The sequence below is a fragment of the Ursus maritimus genome, unplaced genomic scaffold (assembly GCF_017311325.1).
Source record: "Ursus maritimus isolate PB19 unplaced genomic scaffold, ASM1731132v1 scaffold_15, whole genome shotgun sequence".
In the NCBI taxonomy this organism is placed as follows: domain Eukaryota; kingdom Metazoa; phylum Chordata; class Mammalia; order Carnivora; family Ursidae; genus Ursus; species Ursus maritimus.
Window position 1 is genome coordinate 23,693,683 of NW_024423897.1, and position 6,594 is coordinate 23,700,276.

A 6,594-nucleotide genomic window follows, 5' to 3' on the forward strand; every position below is an offset into this window, starting at 1 on the left:
AACTGAGTTACTTGGGTGCCCCAGTTTAAAAATCTTTTAAATTACTTTGACCTGCTTATTCTCTTATTTCCAGCTCTTATTTCCCCTTCTTGCAATGCTGATTTACAGGCTGGCTGCATCTGCTGGTTTTCTCTCTTAGTAGTTAATTTCCTCGTGTGATTTGTATCTCTCTATGATCTGCTAACCCTTGAACAATGCAGGGGTTAAGAATGCTGAGCCCCTGCACAGTTGAAAATCTGTGTGTAACTTTTGATTCCCCCCAAACTTAACTATTAATGCCTACTGTTGACCAGAACCTTTACTGATAACATACATAGTCGATTATAACATAATAAATAATTATTTTTAAAAAAAGACGTATTTTGTATGTTCTATGTATTATATATTGTATTCTTACAATAAAGTAAGCTACAGAAAAGAAAATGTCGTTAAGAAAATCATCAGGAAGGAGAAATGGTGATCCCAGGAAAGAGTGGGGCTCCGGCTGGCAGAGGGAGCCCTGAGGAAGCATTTATGACCTTCTACAATGGGGTGAAACAAATAAAGAAGAGAGATTCAGTTCTAACATCCAAAGATCATATTGAAAGATTGACCTGTCCTGGTTCCTCCGATTTCCCTTTGAACCAATTTGAGGTGCTTCAGATGGATCCTGAAGTGCCAGATGAAGGAATAAAAAGGAAGTTTCGACAGTGATCCATATTGGTGCATCCTGACCCAAATCAGGATGATGCTGACAGCACAAAAGACTTTTGAAGCTGTGGGCAAAGCTTACAAGTTGCTCCTAGATCAGGAACAAAAGAAGAGGGCTCTGGATATCATTCAAGAAGGAAAAGAATACATAGAACACACTGTGAGGGTGAAAAAAGCAATTAAGGAGGAAGGAAGACCTACAATGTGGGGGAGGATGATCCCGAGCCGTTCAAACCAGCAGTATAAAAGAACAGAGCAAGAGCGCCTGCCTTCAGCTCAGGTCATGATCTCAGAGTCCTGGGATCGAACCCCCATCACTTCCTGCTCAGCTGGGAGTCCGCTTCTCCCTCTCCCTCTGCCCCTCCCGCCTTTGTGCTCACGCTCTCTTTCTGTGTCTCAGATAAATGAATAAAATCTTTAAAAAAAAAACCAAAAAACAAAAAACAGACCATAAAACGCTTTGCTGACCTGGAAATTAAAAGGGAAGAGAGAGAAGTCAAAGAGATGCGTGAAAGGAAGCAACAAGGGAAGAAGAGATAGAAGCTGGAGAAAAATCCAAATGAGAAAGGGAGTGGCAGGAAAACTTTGAGGAAAGTCGAGAAGGTCACGTGGACACCTGGAGAACCTTCGAAGCATATCCAAAGGCGCAGAAAGAGAAGAAAAACCGGACCTTCTTGAGACCACAGAAAGTAAAAATGGAGCAGCGCGAACCACAGAACCTTCCCCCAGTTGTCTCCCTCCTGCTTTGAAGGACTCATTCTTTCCTCGAATTTCCACCACAACATAGAGTAGTATTTGCTTTTTAGGCCACTTTGTTTTCAATATAATTTAATAGCGGTCAGAGTAAGTCTTTTGCACGTTGAAATGACGGGTTAGGTTTAAAAAGAAACCTTCCCCCACTCCTACCCTTAGACCAGCCGAGATTGGCAGCCTCAACCCCTAGTGCTGCCTTCCCTTCCCACAGCCTGTAATGGATCATTTTGTACTTCACTGAATTGTGATGGTTAGAAACTTCATGTCGAGTTTGTGGAAATGAACCAATTAAATGTTTTGGGTTAAAAAAAGAGAAAATCGGGGCGCCTGGGTGGCTCAGTCATTAAGCGTCTGCCTTCGGCTCAGGGCGTGATCAGGGTCCTGGGATCAAGCCCCGCATCAGGCTCCCTCCTCCGCTGGGAGCCTGCTTCTTCCTCTCCCACTCCCCTGCTTGTGTTCCCTCCCTTGCTGGCTGTCTCTCTGTCAAGTAAATAAATAAAATCTTAAAAGAAAAAGAGAGAAAATCATAAAGAAGAGAAAATACATTTACAGTGCTGTATTTATCAAAAAAATACACGTAAGTGGACCCATGTAGTTCAAACCTGTGTTATTCAAGGGTCAACCATACTCTGAGCTGCCCTTTAACATTAAAAAATTGGGTTTCTCATGAACCCTACATTGTGGAAGAGTAGTTTTTGTGATTGTTTGTTGTCTCTCTAGAGAATTACCATCCAGGGGCTAGTTGTTGTCCCTTGAGTGGGGTACCTACAGCCTTTAGGGTAAATTCAGATCCTGTACCTTCCCAAGGAGCAGGACTGGGTGTTTGATTTTTCTACGCAAGTCCTCAGACAGACACATAGCTTCTCCAGGGTATCCTTGGAAGGTGGAAGGAAGTCTTCAAATCCCTTTTTGATGGAATAGCAACACCTCCAGACTTCAAGCTTCATGCAGGGAGCAACCTTCCAGCCGCCCTGCTTGACCTAAACCCAAAGTCATCTCTGGGAAGGAGGAAGGGGAGTTAGAAGGCCGGCCCCAGCTCTGACTCATCTTCTGGCTGAGAACCCCCAGGGTCCCCATGGCATCTGCTCCCATTTATTCATAGGGCTTTGATGTCTGTGCTTGTTTCTGGATCCTAAGGATTTCCCTTTCTTTCCTTAAAAGTAAGGATGTATTCAAATAGCTATCTTTGTCGTATTTTTATACTACCTTGACCTTTAGTGATTCAGTTTATCTTCTGGTTTTCTTTCCTTCTTCTTTTATTTTTTTTCCTTGGTGGGACAGTCTAGGTGATTTATTTTAGCCATGTCCTGCCATGAGCAAAGGGATGGAAAATCAGTATACTGGTCATCGTTTGATACAAGTAAGGAAGGTGAGCTTAAGGTCCCATAGACTTTTCTGGTCCATGTGCAGCGTGATGGTCCAAACCACTGCTGTGGTCCCCTCTGACTAGTGGCCTGGGTTCTCTTTATTCATCTCTTCATAGCCAGTTCGATTACCACCTCCCCAGGGGAAAGGGCTTGACCCTCATGCAGAGATGGGATAGGTGACACACTGGGGTCTCTCCTGCTCTCTAGGATGTGACTTCAGGGAGACATTCAGCATGCTCGCCCCCATGCTGGGGAGCGCTATCCACCTGCGAGCTGACCCCTCCTTGCCATGGGTGCTAGGTGACGCGGGTGGCCCCAGCTGTGTCCCGGACCAACCTAGCAGCCCAAAAACTCGGGACCTAGTTGCTGCTGCCACTTTCGACTTCCATCTTCTGGTTTTCTTTTCAGAGATCTTCAAACAGTGTCCTGTGAACTGTGGGGAGAGAAGGATGGACTGCAGGGATGCTGACAGCGTCCTCACTCTGAGCCCTGCCCTCTACCCTGCTTTCAACAGGGAAGCTCTTCTTGTGTCCTGCTCCACAGCAGCCTAGCTGTGTGATCCTGGCAAGTACTTCATCCTCGGGTACCTCTGTTTCTTCATCTGTAAAAAGGGAACAATAATAGTGCCGCCTCACTGGACTGTTAGGAGGACAAATGAGATATACACAAAGCACTGTTTTGAACCGGTCAGAGCCTGGTTCAAAATAAGCATGCAGTAAGTGACCTTTCTTGTTAATTATTGAGCTCCAAGTTATAGTTCTTCTAAAGAAATGATTCTAAACTAAAAAAAAAAAAAGTCTTTTCAGATGTAGATGAGGCTTTAAAAGCTATATAGATATGTTCTAGACTGGGTCTTTTCTAAAAGAACTTCTAGTTTGAAAACTCTTTATTTCTATGCTAATTCTACCAGCAGGAAAGTTCAGTGGAGCCAAGCTTGGCTGGCAAAGTTAGTTTTAGCCAAGCGTGGCTTGTGCCTAGCAGGGCAGGCATAAAGATCTCTATTGTTTATGATAATTTTCTTCCAGCCCCTGACATTCCTTCAACCCCACTTCCCATCCCATAGCAATTCTTTTCTTTCCTTAATGCTTCACAATGAACTTGTTGTAACAGTTGTACAAGCTTCATTCTGACTTGAGTCAGCCTTGCTTCATCGTTTGTCAATGTTGTGTCATCTGTCCCTAGATTTTTTGCTGAAATGGCCTAACTATAAAGAAATTGCATCTGATGGATACTCTCTAGGCTTTACATTTATGGTAACCTCTTCTACATTTCCTATGAAAGTGGGGACCATGTAGTCTCAAAAAGGTTAGGGTTAGGGACAGGGCTTTGCTCTGTTTTCTAAGAGAAAGTGCTATTGGGACAGGCATTTTCATTCTCACTTCAACCTATTCAGCAATTGTTCAGTCCAGGTCCACACTGATGAGCTGGGGACAGCGCTACTCACTTGCGAGCATGATTATGTTACGAATCAATGAGATGATGAGTCAGGATTCAGCCATGAAGAGTGAGGGTTGACAGTCTCCTACCACCTCCCAATGTCAAGTGCAAAAAATGGCAGGTCTGAGGCCTTGCACTGACTCCCCTTTCCTCCTCACCCTTCTTGGGCCTTAATTCATGTGTAAGAATGCTACCATTTTCAGTGATGAGGTGAGATGTTCTCTTTAGGGTTAGGAAAGTGACAGAAGATTGGAGTGGGCCTGCTTCTCCGTGGGTTGCTCATATTGATACACCATCTGCCTACCTGTTAATTGTGTGTTCCTAGTATCTTCTGAAGGCCCAAGCTCCTCAAGATCAATAGGGTCTTTTTAACTGTCAATAGGGTTGTTCCAGTCCTATCCATGAATTTGGAGCTATGGTCATAATTGAGTTGATGATGTGGATAATAGTTGATTGGTACAATTGGTGTAAAAAATCCAGGGTTACATAGAGCATGTTGTTTTACACTTAGTGGAAGCAGGGAGAATAGTAAGCTAGGCCTGTCCCACCTCGTAACTCTACTGAGGTTTGAGGATATAATGTGGTTGAGGGGTCCCTCGGTAAAGGAAGGCTTTGATTACTTTGACTCAGCCAGGGAGGTTAGTGACCACCTTAGCTTACCCTGGAGCTCACAGCACAGTCTCAGTGGCAAGGTTGGCATTCTAGTACTTGAGAGAAGGTGGTCAGAACTGGTTGTGGGATGTTATATATATCACGTTTAAGACAGGGTAGCAGGGGAAAGTGTCAGCTCTTTTTTCCCAGTCCTTTTGAGGGTCAAAATTTGACACTTTCTTCAGAGGCCAACAGCTGCCCCATTATCAAAATGAACCAAAGTCTCATTAGTTAAAGGCAATGTGATATTTCCATTACTGTGAGTTAATTTATATACATAGTGTGAGGTAAGGATCCAACTTCATTCTTTTGCATGTGGCCATGCAATTCTCCCAGCACCATTTGTTGAAAGACTGTTTTTTCCTTCATTGATTTGGTACCCTTGTGGAAAATCAGTTGACATGGGCTTATTTCTGGACTCTCAATTCTATTACAATGATCTATCCTTCTGTTAGTACCTCACTGTCTTGATTACCATTGTTTTACCGTAACTTTTGAAATTGAGAAGTGTAAAATTGAGAACTTTACCCTTTGTCTTCAAGACTGTTTTGGCTGTTCTGGGTTCCTAAGTCTCCAATGAATTTTAGTGTCGCCTTCTCAATTTCTAGAAAACCAAGCTGCTGGGATATTGATAGAGATTACTTTGACTCTGTAGGTTAATTTCCGGAGTCTTGCCATCTTAACAAAATTAAGTCTTCCAAATTCCTGAACATGAGATGTTTTTCTTTCATTGAGATCTTTAATTTCTTTCAATGTTTTTTGTAGCTCCCAGAGTACAAGTTTTGCACTTCTTTTGTTAAATAGATTTTTAAGTACCTTATTATTTTTGATGCTATTGCGAACTGAATTGTTCTCTTGATTTCATTTTTGGATTGTTCATTGCTAATGCAAGAAAAAAATTGATTTTTTGTTTTATTTTGTTTTGTTTTGTTTTAGTAGGCTCCATGCCCAATGGGGGCTCAAACTCATGACTGTACTCACCACCGTACTCACAATGGTGAGATCAGGACCTGAGCCAAGATCAAGAGTCAGACACTTAACTGACTGAAACACCTAGGCGCCCCCCAATTGATTTTTTTTTGTGTGTATTGTTCTCATATCTTACAACCTTGCTAAATTCCTCTATTAGTTCTAATGGTTTTAAAAAATTGGATTCCTTATGATTTTCTACATGTAAGATCCTATCAGCTGAGAGTAGAGATAGTTTTAATTCTTCTTTTCCAACCTGAATGCTTTTCATTTCATTTTTTTGCCCCAGTTGCCTTTAAATCTTCTGATCTTCCAACCTCACTCATCACTTGGGAGGTGAAAAGGCAGTCCTGTGCCAGTTCTGTATCCTCAGGTGCTCTCTCTCCCTCTGCTGTCCCCTCACAGTCTGGGCTGTAAACACTGGCCTTAAAGGCGAATGGACTAATAGGGGCAGGTGAGAGCAGGGAGGAAGAGGAGGTAGTGGGGAGGAGGGTGGGACATGGGTGCCCCAAATGTCTGGTAGAAGCAGGGCTGGTAGGGCCTGCTTGCACGTGCATCTCTGACTATGCCCAGGGCCCGGGAGCCTAAAGAGGGTTCGGACCACAGAGAAGGCAAGGTGCCAGGCTCCACAGGGTAGTGTGTCCTGGCCAGGCCAGTCTCAGGGAGCACTGACACGGCCCAGGATCCACCTTTTGGCCAGCATTAGGAGCCAAAAGCCCTGCCTGGG

General features: G+C 43.6%; 1 pseudogene; it reads left to right on the forward strand.

Moving 5' to 3' along the window:
• Window positions 1–427: 427 nt before the first annotated feature.
• On the forward strand, window positions 428–1,787 carry LOC121102760 (annotated as a pseudogene).
• Window positions 1,788–6,594: the final 4,807 nt, after the last annotated feature.